General features: G+C 46.2%; 1 long non-coding RNA gene across 5 annotated transcripts in view; it reads left to right on the top strand.

Annotated features, from left to right (window-relative positions):
- The window catches only part of LOC112653415 (uncharacterized), a 71,232-nt gene that overhangs the window by 15,665 nt on the left and 38,939 nt on the right, over nucleotides 1-16,628 (top strand). For 4 of the 5 annotated variants that reach the window (XR_007409510.1, XR_003132175.3, XR_007409511.1 and 1 more), the window contains one exon: nucleotides 9,529-9,617. This is a non-coding gene — a long non-coding RNA (uncharacterized LOC112653415). The remainder of the gene's footprint in view (nucleotides 1-9,528; nucleotides 9,618-16,628) is intronic. The other variant, XR_007409512.1, reaches the window with a different exon arrangement.

Here is a 16,628-nt window from a genome sequence, read left to right as displayed (position 1 = left end):
ACTTGATCCCTGGACCCCGGGGTCATGCCCTGGCTGAAGGCAGATGAGCACCCAGGAGCCCCAGAGAATCCCATTCTGTTCTCCTCTTGATAGTGGAGACTGGGGCAAAGGAGAGTAACTTCCAGCTGGAGGTCAGGCCTCCCAACTGGTCTAACCATGGATTCCATTCTTTGGTCACACCATCGATGCTCTCCAGGGATGCAACTTCTTAGGAGGATTCCTTTTGTTTCTTTAATTGTGGTAAAACATACAAAACATCAAATATGCCATTTTAGCCATTTTTAGACCTACAATCCAGTGGCATTAAGTAAGTCTCTTCCAGGCTGGGTGGGGGAGAGTAGAGGACGATGGGTGGGATTCTCAGAAGTGCACCCCAGAGCATCCTGGCATGGCTGATGCTGAGGTGGAGGTGCGAGATGCCGACACAAGTGCACACAGTGTGGGGTGTAGGCAGACGACAGCGTCACATACATTGCAAATATGGGTAGATCTCCTCAAATACATAGTGGAATAGGATGCTTCCAGAGTGTTGCTGGTGCTGTGTCCTCTGACCGAGGAGGTCCTCCCTTCGTGTCTATGCCTTTCTATCGTTAGCGTAGAATCACACCTGACAAAGTGAAACAGGCAAGGAAGACTTTATTCACGACTTTGACAGTGTATTCAGGGCAAGGGGAGAGGGAAACCAAATCTGAACTCTACTCCACTGGAATACAGGGCAGGAGGGTTTTGAGCATGAGAGCAACTATGGGGAAGTACTGGGGGATGTTAGGGACTGGTCCATCCTGGACGTGTCCAGCACCGTGAGTTCCTGACTTTGTGTTTTCCTCTGTGATTACACCACCTGTGTTTGCCAACTGGCACCAGGGAAGTCAGGGTCCTACCCTCACAAAGAGACTGGGAGATAGGGGCATTATCTTCCTTCTTTTCTTTTCTTTTTCTTTTTTCTTTTCTTTTTCTTTTTCTTTTTCTTTTCTTTTTCTTTTTCTTTTCTTTTCTTTTTCTTTTTCTTTTTCTTTTTTTCTTTTCTTTTCTTTTTCTTTTTCTTCTTTTTCTTTCTTTCTTTTCTTTCTTTTTTCTTTTTTAAAGATTTATTTATTTGTTTTAGTGAAAGAAAGAGTGCACACAAGTGGAGGGAGGGACAGAAAAAGAGAAAGAGAATGTCAAGCAGACTTCCTGCTGCGTATGGAGCCTGCCTCTGGAATCGCCTGGGGTGGAGCTCGATCCTAGGAGCCTGAGATCCTGACCTGAGCTGAAATCAAGTCAGGCGCTTAACCAACTGAGCCACTGAGGCGCCCCGGGAATTATCTCTCTGGATGAGTACATTTCAAGGAGGTGGCTCCCAAGGCTTTGAGAAAGATAGTCTTGGCTAAAAACCTGGCAGGGGGATTTGAAAGAGATTTTCATCTTAAAGGGATAAAGAAAGAAATGACAAGTTTTCTAAGGCAAATGCTCTAAGAAAAGGAAGGTCAGGGCCTACAAAGTCAGAAGCAAACCTACCTAAAGTCTAGCCAAACTGAGAGGACTTCAGGCCATCTTGGTTACTATTTATCTTTAAATTCCAGTCTCGGTCACTGAAAATGACACACATTTCCTGCTTGTCTCTCTTTCCGCCACCCCAGTTTTACTCCCACAACTGGCTGCAGTAAACCATACTTTCTGGCTCCACACCAATCGTGGGTATATGGAACTAAACTGCAAGTATTGATTTATAGGTTTGAAGCATTTGAGACAGGGATAAAGTCGTATTTCATCAGTCACATGGCGATAAGCACATGGTTGGGGGGGGACACAGAATAAATGTGATTAAATTGAACTAAATCTTACCACCCAGCACAGGCTATTCCAGCTATTTTCGCTGATTTGACCTTTCCATCAAGGTGGCGAATTGCATGAGCCAATGCACTTACTCCCCTCCCTCCCCCCCCACCCCCGTTTTTTGTTTGTTTTATTTTGCTTTTTGTTCATTTGAATAGTTTGCAGGTGTCCTTAGGTTAAATGACCAGAATTCTGATGTTATACATTACCACTCAGTTTGAGCCCAGTTCAAAGGCTGGATAATTTTTAGCTAAACTCACAATTTGGGCAGTTAAGTTTTCTACTTTCTCTATTAGCAACACTCAAGCAGGGGAAAAATCAAAGGAGAATCTTTGTAGGCATTTTGATGATAAACAAAAGGAAAAAGAAAAGGAATTTGAGTAGCCAAAAAATGGCTCTCAATTGCCCATCAGCTTAAAAACTGCCCCTCAGGTAGTTCCAACCCTGGTTCTCTGCAGTCTAAGATTTTGTCTTCACACCGTGAAGGGAGGCCTTAAAGAAATGGTTTTTACATTGGTTTCAAATTCCCTCTTAAAATGATTTTCTAGTTAGAGGAAACATCAGTCTTTTGGTCTGAATTATCCAGATCTAGTGTCTGTTTTGATAAAATCTACCAGACAGTTTCTAGTTAGCTCTTAGCAGTAATCTTATTTAGCCATCCAGATGGCTAGAAATGCCATGCCAACGTCCTCTTACTTATTGTGTTGTTGACCAGACACAGCCTAATGATTACCTTGGATTTCTGTTGGCACACACACACACACACACACACACACACACACAAATATGGAATATTATATATGTGTTGTTTTTACATTTGCCAAGGGGTTGGTTTTACTCTTGAGACTTAAGTTAGACACCTGCCGGTGTCTGGCGGCCCCTAGAGCAGCACTTTGTATACATACAGCACCGGTAAGTTACCATGAGGAGCCCATTCACATGGAAGAGTTAATATGTCTCTAAAAATTCTTAGTTGCTGCTTCACAGAAAGTGAATGACATTCAAACCACCAGAAGACGGGGAAACAAGAGCACGTGCAAGTCTAATGATGAAGTGCATCCACATTTACTTTGCTCTGGCTACAGCATAAAAATTATCTCTGAATTAAAAGAGGATCAGGTCTTTTGAGATAAACCATCATTCTTACAATATGGGCCACTATTTTGCAGCTCTCTCTCCCTCACATCTCTCCATTCCTCCACTGCCTCATTTCTTTCCATGTATTTTTCCTATGACTATCTGATTTGCTCATGTGGATCTCGATATAACATATATGCTAAGTTGAAAATCAGCTGCATGAGAAATACAAAGGAGAAGATGGATTCCCAATGAGAGGATATGTAAGATGATTTTTCAGCACTTTTAAGTCTGAGACTGGTGTAGTGTTTGTAGGAGGAATGTTATTTATATTGATTTTTAAAATATTTCCTCTTAGGGACACCTGGGTGGCTCCATCAGTTGAGCGTTGAACTCTTGATTTCAGCTCAGGTCATGATCTCAGGGGCCTGAAATCCAGTCCTGCACCTTTCTCTCCCCACTTCCTCTGCCCTCCACCCTGCTCTCTCTTTCTCTCTAAAAAAAAATATATAATAAAAAAATAAATAAATACAAATATTTCCTCTTCAATATCTTTTTAAAAAATTTTTATTTACTTATGATAGGCACACAGTGAGAGAGAGAGGCAGAGACACAGGCAGAGGGAGAAGCAGGCTTCATACACCGGGACCCCGATGTGGGATTCGATCCCGGATCTCCAGGATTGCGCCCTGGGCCAAAGGCAGGCGCTAAACTGCTGAGCCACCCAGGGATCCCTTCAATATCTTTGATAAAAGAAAGGTACACATTCAGATGCTAAAAACCCCTCTGTCCTTATGCAGTTGCCATTTTATTAATTTTGTGTGATCTTGGGCTCTGATAATCAGCAAAGCATTGCCACTAATACATTCAACTAAGTTTGATTCATGGTGTCTCATATCTTCGGGTGTCCTTCATGTTCAAGAGTTTTGTTTATATATGTAGAAGTTGGGAATATGTCATTAATAAACTGTAGCTCTGGTTCTCTCATGGAAAAGGTCATGTCTCTACAAGGCCATTGAATTAATTGATTGCATTAGCTTTCTTTGCATTATATCGAACTCAGATAAGGTTGCTCAAACCGCCACACTTAACCATTTCTCAATCTGTGCATCTGCTGTGAAGGAGAAAAGAATTATCTGATAGAGATCATCATTACACTCTAGTTTTTCTCAAGGACAAAGGTCATGTTATGCACATGGCAATCATTAAATAAAGGAGACAGCATCTAATACATTTAATATCAATCATACACTAATTGTCTCACCATAAAAAAATCTACCATGACAACAAAGCCTTTATTCACAGGTAAGAGAGCTAGTCTGGGTAAGAGATGTCACTTTTCTTTATGTCTGATTCTAGACAGATCTATGAGCGAATCATTCCTCTATCTGTGCTGGCATGGAAAGTTATTTCAGGACATTTGACCCACATCCATCAGTGACCTCATCTATGAAATGGGAATAAAACCACCTCCCTCCTAAGGTTGATGTGACAATTAAATGAGATATTATATCAAGCACTTAAGAAAATGATTGCTGCATATTCTCAGTAAATGCTAACCATTAGGAATTTTGTTATTTTTATTTTTTAGAGAGGAGGGAAGAGCAGAGGGAGAAAGAGAGAATCTTAAGCAGACTCCACACCAGTGTGGAGCCTGATGCAGGGCTCAATCTCACAACCTTGAGATCATAACCCTGAGCTGAAATCAAGAGTCAGACACCTAGCCAATGGAGCCACCCAGATGCCTCTAATTTTGTTATTAATTAGGAGCATGAGAAGAGAAGTGAAATGTCCTTACGTGATGCCTACTGGAGAACGATGGGAATTAGGAAATCAGGAAGGATTCACGGCTCTCTTAGCTCTCAAGTTGTCTATGAGTAATGGAATTTTTTCTTTCTTCTCCAGAACTTCCCCTGGATTTTCCTCTTCCTGGAGAAACCCACAAAGGTGTTCCAACTTATAAACCTCATTCTTACTCTCTTGTCAAACACAAATCTCTAGCCCCAGCCTTCTTTCCTCTCCTCTTGGTAGTTTCCCACATTATCCTTGGATGTCTTATTCCTCCAATCTGCTAGCGGCAGATATGGAATCCCCATCTCCTTCCTTCATTTTTGGCCTGAAAGTATGAGACATCTGCATTGGTATTGGAGGACAGCATATGCAGGAAAATAAAAGTAGGTCAGAATGGCTTGTATTGGAGCACAAGGCAAAGGGAGAAGCTAGAGAGAGAAGGAATCAGATCATGGAAAGCCTTGAGGTTCTGCTGAGAAGCTGGATTTTATCTTGAGAATAACAGTGAACCAATCAGTATGATTTAATCCAGGAGGAACTTGATCATATTTCCCTTTTACAATGAGGACTTGGGCTATAGCATTGAGAATGGGGTGGGAGGCCACATTACTTAAGAGAATTATAGGAGCCTCTATAAAAGCTGTAGTAATGAGGATGAAGAAAAGAGACCATTCTGAGAAGATTCTAAGGAGGCAGATTCACCGGGGCATCATGGCTCCTAGAAGGTAGGAAATGAGGGGCAGAGGGAATCAAGGACTTCAGGGTTTCTGGCTTGGTTAGACTATGGGAATGAGGGGCATGATAAGAAGGGCCAGCTGTGGAGAGAAAGAGATTAAGTTCAGCTTGAGGTGTAGTTCACAGGTCAACCAGCAGTCACATCCTTTCAATGACCCCCTCCAGCAACACCTGGCTCGAATTTGCGTCAGGAAATCTGCTCTAAGACATTCACAGTCTAGAAGGGCCTTAGTAAGCTTTGTCACACTCTGGAATATTGAAACTCCATTTATTTTCCCCAAATGTATTTGATTTTATTCCAGGAAGAGTTGAAAGGACAGGTTTTCAAAGCTGCAGGTCACCTTAGAGGCCCTGTATTACCACCTGCACAGGTGAGGGGAGGGAGGTGGAGGGCATCCCAGCAGCCTTGTCAGAATGGCATCTGCCAGGAGTCAGGGCTTGAGGGCTCCCCGCCCCCAGGCCCCCAAAGTGGAGACATTTTCCTTACGGGCTGGGAGGGACTTCTGCTACGTCAGATGATCTGGTTACATTGCCTGAAATCAAATAGCATATGCGCTCTAAATTTTCAGAGCACCAAATCTGGAGGGACAAGTAATACCTGAGTGACATGTGAAGCCAGTCAGTGGCAGCTAGATCTATAGGCCTAGAACGCAACTAAGTTATGAGCTGCAGGGGCGCCTGGGTGGCTGAGTCAGTTAAGCTTCTGACCCTTAACCTCAGCTGTTGATGTCAGGGTTGTGAGTTCAAGCCCTGCGTTGGGCCCCATGCTGGTGGTGGAAGCTTCTTTAAAAAAAAAAAAAATTACGAGCTACAGATACACATTTGGGAATTATTAGTATAGGAAGACAGGGATGATGTGGCAAGAGGAACAGAAGCAAGTAGAAAGGAGGACCCTGGGAAGCACCAACATTCAAGGGAAAGGAGGATCTGGAAACCAGGAGAGCCATGGTTCCCAAGCCATGGGATGAGATGATCTTAGGAGAGGAGTGGTGGTCCACATTGAAGGAAATGGTTTTCATTTTGTTGAGAAACTAAAACAGCTGTGAAAAATTACCAACGATCATAGAGAAGGATATTGTGGAGACTCATCTATTTGATGTTTTATTAAATTCAATACACATTTATTATTAGACCATTCCTCTGTTCCTAACAGGGTGTTGGAGACAAATATAAACTAGATATAATTTCAGAGCTTAAAAAGCTTAAGATCGAAGAGCAGATCCTGAAGTCAAATGTAAAAAATAACTAACAAAAGATTTGTGTAAGAAAAAAACAGATATATTGGACTGAGTTTTTTTTATTTTCATTTGAGTATTTATGTTTCTTTAGATAAAAGGCTTAGCTCTGCTATGTCAAAACTATGGCCAAAAAGTGGAAAAATTAAATAGACTCTGCAATATAAATTTAGAAAAAAAAAACCCAGTAATTTTGGAGTCATATAGATATAGGCATGATATATTCCTATCTGGGATTATAGCACAATTTGATTTTTCATTTCATTTTATTGTAGCAGACCCTGTGAACATATAAATGCATCCTAATTATCTTTATTAAAAAGTTATATGTCACTGCTACACTTTTTAAAGGGATTTTGAAAAAATTCGAGAAATCAAACAATCTGTTTCTGCAGGGACTATTTCTCTAGTACTTACACTCATCACATTTGTACAATTTACATTAAAGAGCATTCAGAAAAATCAAAGAACCCTATTATTAACTCAATGCTGAGGACATTTATCAATTATTAGGACGGTGGAGAAAGAATGTTGAATCAAAAATTAGAAAACTATGTTAAAAAAAAGAAAACTAGGTTTTGTGGTTTGTTTTTAAAGAAGATTTTATTTATTTATTTGACAGAGAGCACAAACAGGTGGCGGGAGAGGAGAGGGAGAGGCAGGCACTCCCATGGAGTGGGGAGCCCGATGCGGGGCTCAATCCTAGGACCCTGGGATCATGACCTGAGCCAAAGGCAGATGCTCAGCTGACTGAGTTACCCAGGTGCCAAAAACTAGGTTTTTAGTCTCAACTCAATCGCTTACTATTTGGGTAATTTTGGGCAAGTCACTCAATTGTTTTGAATGTAAATGTTCTTATCTATAAAATGGTAGATGCAGTATTGTTTTGAGGCATTCAGATATAAAAAGCTCTATATCAAATAAATATATGGAACTGCTTTTCAAATGATAAATTCCTATACAAATATTTATATTATCATTACTATTTCCTTGAGAGAAAGGCAACTGTGAAAAAAAGTTTTAAATTCCTGCTTGAGGCTTAGAGATGCATATTGTTTCGATGGTATCTCAGTGATGTGTAAAATCATTGCCAAGTTGACAGAAGCATCAAATAACCAATCCCTTATGGTCGTAAATGGAATAGAAGTGGTCAGTTGGAGCATGGTGCCGATCTTAATGACAAGATAGCACCCTTTGGCACTTGACATTCATGATAGATAAATTATCTGGTACCCAAATAAATCAGTTACATAACTGAAGTCTCAATTTAAAAATAAAAATTTCATATATAGGAATACATAAATATATGTGCTATGTATATGAATATATGTCCTGGCTTGGGCTTATCGATAGATAGATAGATAGATAGATAGATAGATAGATAGATAGATAGATAGAGATGATATAGATAGTATACATTAATATAGCATAATCACATCAATTTTCATCAATATTATTTACCAAAAATATTTTTGATTTAAGAAAGATAGCAATTCTGGGCACCTGGGTAGCACAGTCGGTTAAGCGCCCGACTCTTGGTTTGGCTCAGGTCCTGACCTCAAGATCATGATATTAGGGTCATGAGATTGAGCCCCCATTTGGGCTCTGTGCTCAATGCAGAGTCTGCTTGAGACTCTCTCTCCCTCTGCCCCCCCTTTCAAATAAATTAATTAATTTAAAAAAGGTAGCAATTGAAGAAAGAAAAATGTGGGTGAGAGAATAACATTTTGAATAATTTGGATTTACGGGCCTCTAATTTACCACAGAATCACTGAATCTTAGAGTTGGAAGGAATCTTTTTTTTAATTTTTTTTATTTATTTATGATAGTCACAGAGAGAGAGAGAGAGGCAGAGACACAGGCAGAGGGAGAAGCAGGCTCCATGCACCGGGAGCCCGATGTGGGATTCGATCCCAGGTCTCCAGGATCGCGCCCTGGGCCAAAGGCAGGCGCCAAACCGCTGCGCCACCCAGGGATCCCTGGAAGGAATCTTGTACATTTTGTACATTCATGCCCTCCCCTATATTCCTTAGCAGTGGTTTTCTGGCATCTGCTTGCACATAGGAGAATAAATATTTGGCCAGGTAACCTGTTCTTTTTTTGAAAAAAAGATTCTTTTCCATTTTTAAACAGAGTTAGAGAGAAAATTATATTGAGCTGAAATATCACAAAACCTCTTTAAATTTTTGTAGCCATAGACAACATTTTATGGGGCAGGAATATCATTCATTTATTCATTAGACATTTACTGCCATTTACCTGCTGGTATTCATTTTTTTTTTAAAGTTTTATTTATTTATTTTTATTTATGATAGTCACAGAGAGAGAGAGAGGCAGAGACATAGGCAGAGGGAGAAGCAGGCTCCATGCACCGGGAGCCCGATGTGGGATTAGATCCCGGGTCTCCAGGATCGCGCCCTGGGCCCAAGGCAGGCGCCAAACCGCTGCGCCACCCAGGGATCCCCTACCTGCTGGTATTCATAAACGTAGGCCCCACTCTCAGGCCAGATACAGTCAAATTTGAGATAAATGCAACTCAATTGTGATTGTTTTCTTCCAACACCAAATCCCCAACTTCCTAGGAAAACCTACAAAAAGAATCTAATTGCCTCTCCTGGAATAGTCTGAGTTGATTTTGCAATGGAGTCATTATCACATTTTCCTGTTACTTCCCCAAACCAAATATTGAAATAATACAGGCATACGCAGGGGGTAGCAGGCAAACAAAATTTGTTATCCTTTCCCTTGGAGAGTTTTCTCTAAGTCTGTGTATATACAATAAAAAGTAAGATGGACGAAACTGTGAAAATTTTACTTGTCCCCCCAAATTTGGTGCTCTGAAAATTTAGGACATTTATGCTCTGTTTGATTTCAGGCAATGGAACCAGATCACCTGATGTAGCAGAAGTCCCTCCCAGCCCGTCAGGAAATGTCTCCACTTTGGGGTACCGGAGATGAGTGGGGGTAGGTGGGGGGGCCGGAGGTGGGTGGGGGTGGGGGGAGCCAGCCAGCAGATGCGGGAGCCCGTGGCCCAGACTCCTGGCAGATGCCGGGTCCCCTCCCTCCGCCTTCCCCCCTCACCTGTGCAGGTGGTAATACGGGGCCTCTAAGGTTACCTGCAGCTTTGAAAATCTGTCCTTTCAATTCTTCCTGGATAAAATCAAATACATTTGGGGAAAATAAGTGGAGTTTCCATATTCCAGAGTGTGCGAAGCTCTCAGAGCGGATTTCCTAATGCAGCGGGTGGTGGGGAGGGCTGGTCCCCGGCCTCAGGCCCCTCCTGCTCTCTGGCCTGCGAGTGTAGACGGCATCCTCCCTGCGGTGCCCGCTGTGGGCCGCCTTGGGGGTGCGGGCCTGGGAGACGCCGGTGCAGCGTGGAACCACGTGGAACCAAGTCAGGGCTTCTCCTCCAGACACCAAGCTGGTTTCCCAGGCTCAGACCTGCCACCTGGTGCCTGGCGCCCTGCAGGTCGTGTGCGGCTGGAGCCATGGGCTGCCGTGGGCTGCAGGGCCCTCACCACCACCTGCAGCAGGCCATAACCTATCCGCAAATTGATTTCTCAGTCGATTTAGTCAGAACTGCGTTTGTTTTACTTGTTAGCCTATCCATCCTGAAGCTCCCAGCCACTTTGAGGCTATATGAAAATTTACGGAAAATATGGGAAAATGAGACATTTTGAATATACATATGTGTATGTGTTCTCCATATTTAAGTGCATATATTTTCCCATCACCAGGAAATAATTCACTGACAGTGAAAGACTGAATTACTTCAATTGTCTTCATTTGGGGAGCACAATCCTACAATTCTTTGAGGTGTTCAGGTCTTTACTCTTGTTACAATGCATTAGCTTCTTTTCTATATGTGGGTGCTTTCACCAGCCGTCCCTGGACCAACTTTCTGACCACCTCCTCCTCCTGACAGCTGGATGGGAAGTCCTGCACAGGTGTGCCCTGCAAGCTCACTGGCAGGAGGGCACCTGGTCCGAGACTCATTGGACCAAGATTTTTTGTTGAATGGGGCTGATTTTCCAAAATGCAGCGATGCAGTTCCCCTCTGCTCCTCCTCCCGCTGTAGCCTCTCCGGCCAGATTCGCGAGAAGAAAATTATTGCACAAGTTCTCACAGCCCCTCTTGAAGAGATCTGGGCACTTATGGAGACGGCACTGAGGCGGCTGGGTGTAATTTTTCCTACTCAGGCTTGCCAGTGGCCTTGGGCAGGTCTCACCACGTCTTAGCCTCCATGTGGTTGAGCTTAACAGTTAATGAAGCTCCTCACGGCTGCTTCATCTGATGACTGCCCTATTTAGTGAACTTTTGGTGATTTTCCCTAAAAATTAAGTCTCTTTTTAAATTTAACTCAGTTTCCAAAAATAATCCTACAATTTGACTGTTTTTTTTCCTTTTGAGGTAGAATTTTATGAGATTTAACATATGTGTAGATTCTTAAACCACCACAATCAAGAAGCTGTACTGTCCCATCATCTAAAAAATTCCCTTGAGCTGTCCCTTTATTGTCACACCCCCTACCTTAGCCCCTATGATTTTGTCTTCAAGAATGTCAGATAAGTGGAATCATACAATATTCAACCTTTGAGACTGGCAACTTTGACTCAGCATAACGTTTTCAAAATTTATCCAAGTTGTTTAGCATATCAGTAGTTTGGTCCTTTTTACTACTTGGTAGTATTTCATTGTATGGACGTGCCACAGTTGGCTTATGCCCCTGCTCATTGAAAAACATTGAGTAATTTCCAATTATTAGCAGTTACAAACAAATCTATGGATGATGTGTACAGGCTTTTGTGTGAATCTAAGTTTTTATTTCTCTAGTAAATAGCAAGAAGTGAGGTTGCAGGGTCAGTGGTCAGGAAATTTTAACTTTATATGTGACTACAAAACCATTTTTCAGAGTAGCTATACCACTTTGCATTCCTTCCAGCAATATATGAGAGTCTAGTTCTTCATCGGCACTGTGTGATCAGTATTTTTTTATTTTAGCTATTCTGATAAGTTGTTGTGATATCTAATTGTAGTTTGTATTTGCATTTATCTAATGGCTAATGATGTTGAACATCTTTTCATGTACTTATTTGCCATCCCTATATCCTCTTTACTAGAGATTCTGCTCATGATCTTTGCACATTTTGTAACTGGGTTGTTTTCTTGTTGAGTTTTTATAGTTTTTTTGTTAATGTATTCTGGACAGTCTGTCCAATACTACATGATTTGCAAATATTTTGTCATATCTATGACTTGTCTCTTCATTTGCTTGGCAGTGTCTTAAGCAGAGAAAAGTTCTTGATTTGATGAGGTCCAAATCATCAGTCTTTTTCTTTATGGGTCTACTTTGGTATCATTCTTAAGGCTTTATCTAACACTAGGTCATACAATTTTCCCTAAGAAAATAATTTTAGATAAAATACTATATTCAGATGGATATTCCTCATGGCACATTGGAGAATCATGAACAATTAGAAATAATATCATTTTGCTATCATAGAGCAAAGGGTACATAAATTATGCTGTCATCCTATGGCCATTAAAAACATTTATGAAAAATGTATAATATCATTACAGGAAAATAAGTATGGCTTAAGTCAGAGTAAAATACAAATGATATGCTATGAACTATGTGCCCATAGTTATAGAAAAAAAATATTACTTAGAAGAAGAGATAAGAAGGAAATACACTTAAAATATCAAAGCTAGGCCATAGTGACTCTGGGTAACTTTTCCATTTGTTCTTCTTTTCTATATTTCCCTGGTTTTCTTTAAATAGGTTTATGAAATAAAACTAAAAACCAAACAAAATTAAAAAAAAAAAAAAAAAGAAAAGAAAATTCAGCCTTGACATTTTTGTCTCTGGTATGAGACCAAGCACTGTCCTTTGCTGAATCTGACTGCTGGGCTCTGGAGGATTGGCCAGCTGGCCAGGGGATAGAAGCCTGGGGAGAAAGGTCTTCTGGCCTGGGCTAGGGGCAGTGGCCCCAGGTCAGGGGAGGGGATGACAAGGGGAGGAGGGAAGGGAAGAGCAGAAGTAGGTTGGACACCACATAGGGACAGGGATGGAAGCCTGCATGCTAACAAACTCCATTCTTCTCTCTACTGTCTGCTGCCTAAATTTGCTATAAGCCAAGAGCTCTGGAAACTGTTGATTTTTATATGGATCTTGTTCATTCAGTCAGTATTGAGATCACTCCGTGTGTCAGGTCCTGTGCTCTGTGACAGCAGAAGGACTGATGGCCAGCCTCTGTGTAGGATTGAGGACGTGCCCTGTAGGCCCTCACAATCCCGTGATTCCACCTGCTGTCCAACACAGGCTAGACACTTGTCACTATAACTGTTAAATAAGCTCTTCTCTGCTGGAAATGGCCTGCAGTTTTCAAAATCACCTTTCACTTAATATCTCTCCAAATAGCCACACGATTCACCATTTTCTGGTCGTCTGCCCTGAACTGTAAAACTGTGGTGTGCTTTGTCTCTTAAGCACAGTTGCTTCATTTCACACTAGGCCATGGATGGTTCCTGAAGAGGTAGGTAGTCACCATGGTGTTCTCCAGCACAGGGGAAATCCTCACTGTGGACCCGGAGCAGAGCTCAGATGCTTTGTAGACCTCTTTATCCCAATTTTCCCCTTTCTCCATGGCATTTGAAGCAAACTGAAAAGCCTCCATCCACCAGACCTAATGAAGGTAACTTGCTCAGAGGTGATCTTAACAAGTCCTTAGGACTCTCTTGAATACTTCACATGGGAAATGCAGAAGCCACCTGCGGCGGCTGAGCAGGAAACAAAGCACAAAGGCACAGAATCTGCTGGGAGCCAACAGGCGACCAAGGCTGTCAGGGTGCATCACAAGGTGGTGCCCTCCCGCCAGAGGGAGGTGCTCCCTGCATGACCTGTTGCCCCCACACCTTGGTCCCTTTGACCTCGGAGCGGGGCTGTGCTAATAAAAACCGGAGGGGCTCATTAGCTTTCTTCTCCATTCATGCTTGTTTTGAAAACATTACATGCCTTGCAGATTACATGATAATTATACCTAAGGGCTGGCAGGCGCTTCAGGAGTGATTATCATACGATCTGCAGGTTTGGGAGCTCATGGCAACACTTCAGTGCTGGGACAGCTTCTTCAGTCATTCACAGCAATTGCCCTTCTGGAAAGTGCGCTCCCGCGGTCTCACGTCGTTCCTCGGGCCGGAGGAGAAGCCAGAGAGGCGGAGTGAGATGTGCTGGGAGGGCGCAGGGGCTTCGGGGTGCGATCTCTGCCCCCGGCCTGCCTGGGAGGCCGGCCCAACCCGGGCCTTTACTGGGTCCACACGAAGGTCACGGTTCACTAAGAGCAAACACCTGCTTGGGGAGCTCCCCGCAGAGGACACGGGAGTGCCGACCCCTTCCTTCCTCTTCAGGGAAGCATTGAAATGTGATTCAAGGTAGCAGGACAGCGCTCTCACCACTGTGCTGGAGTGGCTCCCATGGCGTCTCTAACAGTGACCCCTGAGCGGTCAAGGCCTTGGGGATTTTGTCCTCCCAGCAGGTGAAGCGTTAGCTCACCCTTCCTGTCGTGTGTGGAACCTCCCCGCTTTGGCACCGCGGCCACATTCTTCCTCACTGCCGCTCCTGCTTGGCCTTAATGTCTGTGCCAGCACCGTCGAGGCTGTGCCGGCTCCTGGGGCCTGCAGCGGGTGGCGGGCAGCTGTTTATAATAAGCTGGTGGCCACGCGGGCTGCCAGGAATTGTGCCCAATGGTGCGCCTCACGCTCAAGAAGAGTGTGTGCAGTGTTGGTGGGGTCTGGGCATGGGTCGCTCAGCCGTTTGCTTGTCGTCTGATACCTGCTTAACCTGTATGAAGTGACGAGCAGCAGGATGGGAACAAAGCAGGTAGGGGCGGCCGGGGTTTCTGCCTTTGGGGGCCTGGTCCAATGGGAGGCGCCAGGAAGTGCACGGCAATCCCACGGGGCCGACTGAGCTGTTAGGGCCGTGGAGGCCGGGCCGGGCCAGACGCAGCAAGGCCCTGGCTGGGCGTGGGTGGCCACCCTGACCGCTAGGCCGACCTGAAGGGGAAGGAGGCTGCGAGCGGGTGGTGGGGAGGCAGGCCCGGGGAGCAGCAGCCCCGGAGCGTGGCGTGGATGTGCATGGAGGGCTGTGAGGGCTGCGGGCTCAGGGCGTCGTGCCCAGAGGGGTCCAGGCTGGAGCCAGCAGGCTGTGCCAGGGACATGGCCGCAGGACCTGCGGGGACAGGAGAGTGTTTCTGGGGGACGCCTGCTCGCCAGGCTTATTTTTTTAATCAATAGTTTTGAAAGATGAATTTCTCTATTTTGAGCCTCAAAGAATTTCTGGAAGCTTTGGTGACGTCATAGACCCCTGTGTATCAGCATGTAGAGGATTTGAGGCAACCTCTTGTCTTCTTTCATGTTTGCACCACTTGCGTCGCCATCAGATCTGCTACACGACCAAGAAACCGCGTCTGATTTTGGGCAAAATCCTGCAGCCGTTCAGGCACCCCCAGAAGTAAACGCCTGGGGCCTTAGAGCCACTTGGCTCCTTAATGATGTTATCTTGGAATTTCAGCCTGTTTCCTCAGGAAGTGCTGTTAGCAGCACAGGATGCCGCTCGGTCTAATGAGTAGACAATAATGTGGGCGTTTTAAACCCGGGCTGTGCCTTGGCCGGCTGCTTACATGTAAAAGAGCCCCCGGACCCTGTTTGTCGTGGCCCAAGGACCCCCTGTGGCGAGGGCTCCCCTGCCCCCAAAGGCCTGGGCTGCAGGTCCATCCATCAGCCACCGGCCTCAGGCCCCTCTGCAGCCCCAGGAGGGCTCCAGCAACCTTGGGTCATTCTCTCTCCAGGGGGGTCCCCAGATTCCTCACAGCTCAGGCTGCCCCCCGAACCCCCGCTCCCCCAGGTGGTGCTGGCAGGAAGCCTGTGCACCGTCCTAGAAGCCAGCACCTGGCAGGCCCCGGCGGCTGGACACACCTGGGCGCGTGGACACGCCTGGGCCGAGGGCCACGGCGCGGGCACGCCCTTCCGCCAGCTGGTGTGTCGGCCGCCGTCTGCGGGCTCCCGTGGCAGAGAGAAGGAAGGAAGCGACTAAGAGGAAGTCGTGCCCAGGTCAGCTCAAAAGTGTGTTTTCCAAGTGACTCAAGTTTTTCCCGAAGTGGGGATTCGGGCGGCTGCGGGAGAGGCCGAGCCCCCACGGGCTGCTCCCGCCTTGGCCCTGCCGGCTCCTCACCAGCGCTCCCGGCTGCCGGGGCCCCTGCGCGGCGGCGAGGGGCGCGTGGGGCGCTGGTGCCCGCGGCTCCCTCGTTCCTGGGGGCCCCTGCGCGTGGGGCGAGGCGCGTGGGGCGCTGGTGCCCGCGGCACCCCTGTTCCCGGGGTTCACCTGCGCGGGCGGCGAGGGGCGCGAGGGGCGCTGGTGCCCGGGGCTCCCTTGTTCCCGGGGGGCCCTGCGCGTGGGGCGCACACGGCCCTGGTTCCCGGGGGGCGCCCTGGCCGCCCTTGCAGGCGCTGCCTCTCGCGTGGCCGCGTCCGGGCGGTGGGCGCGCAGGGCCACGAGGCGCGGGACGGCGGGAGCCGGGGTGGGGGCGGAGCGCGGATGGAGGCCCTGCGCGCGGGCTGGGGCGCGGAGCGAGCAGGACGCGCCCCCCGAGGCGCTGGCACCCGCCGGGAGCCCCGTGCGCCCTCTCCCAAGTGGGACGCGGGCCCGGAGGAGCCCATTTCCGCGCGTCCACGCGCAGGTGAGCTGCAGGCGCGGCCCCGGGAGCCGTTCCCCACGCCCTGTCCCCGCCCCGGGGCCACCGCAGAGCCCGGCCACGCGGCCCTCGGGCATCAGGTGAGCGCTCCTGGCCCCCCGCGGCCCGCACCTGGTGTGTTCGCGCCTCCTCCACAAGGAGTGCCCCGGGCGCTGCTGACCCGAGTCAGAGGTTTCCCTTCTCTTCAAAAAACAAGAATCTGAAGCGCCTATGAGAAGCGTTCCAA

The sequence above is a fragment of the Canis lupus genome, chromosome 3 (genome assembly GCF_003254725.2).
Source record: "Canis lupus dingo isolate Sandy chromosome 3, ASM325472v2, whole genome shotgun sequence".
Classification (NCBI taxonomy): domain Eukaryota; kingdom Metazoa; phylum Chordata; class Mammalia; order Carnivora; family Canidae; genus Canis; species Canis lupus.
The sequence above is the reverse complement of the archived record's forward strand: the minus strand, read 5'-3'. Positions and strand labels throughout refer to the sequence as shown.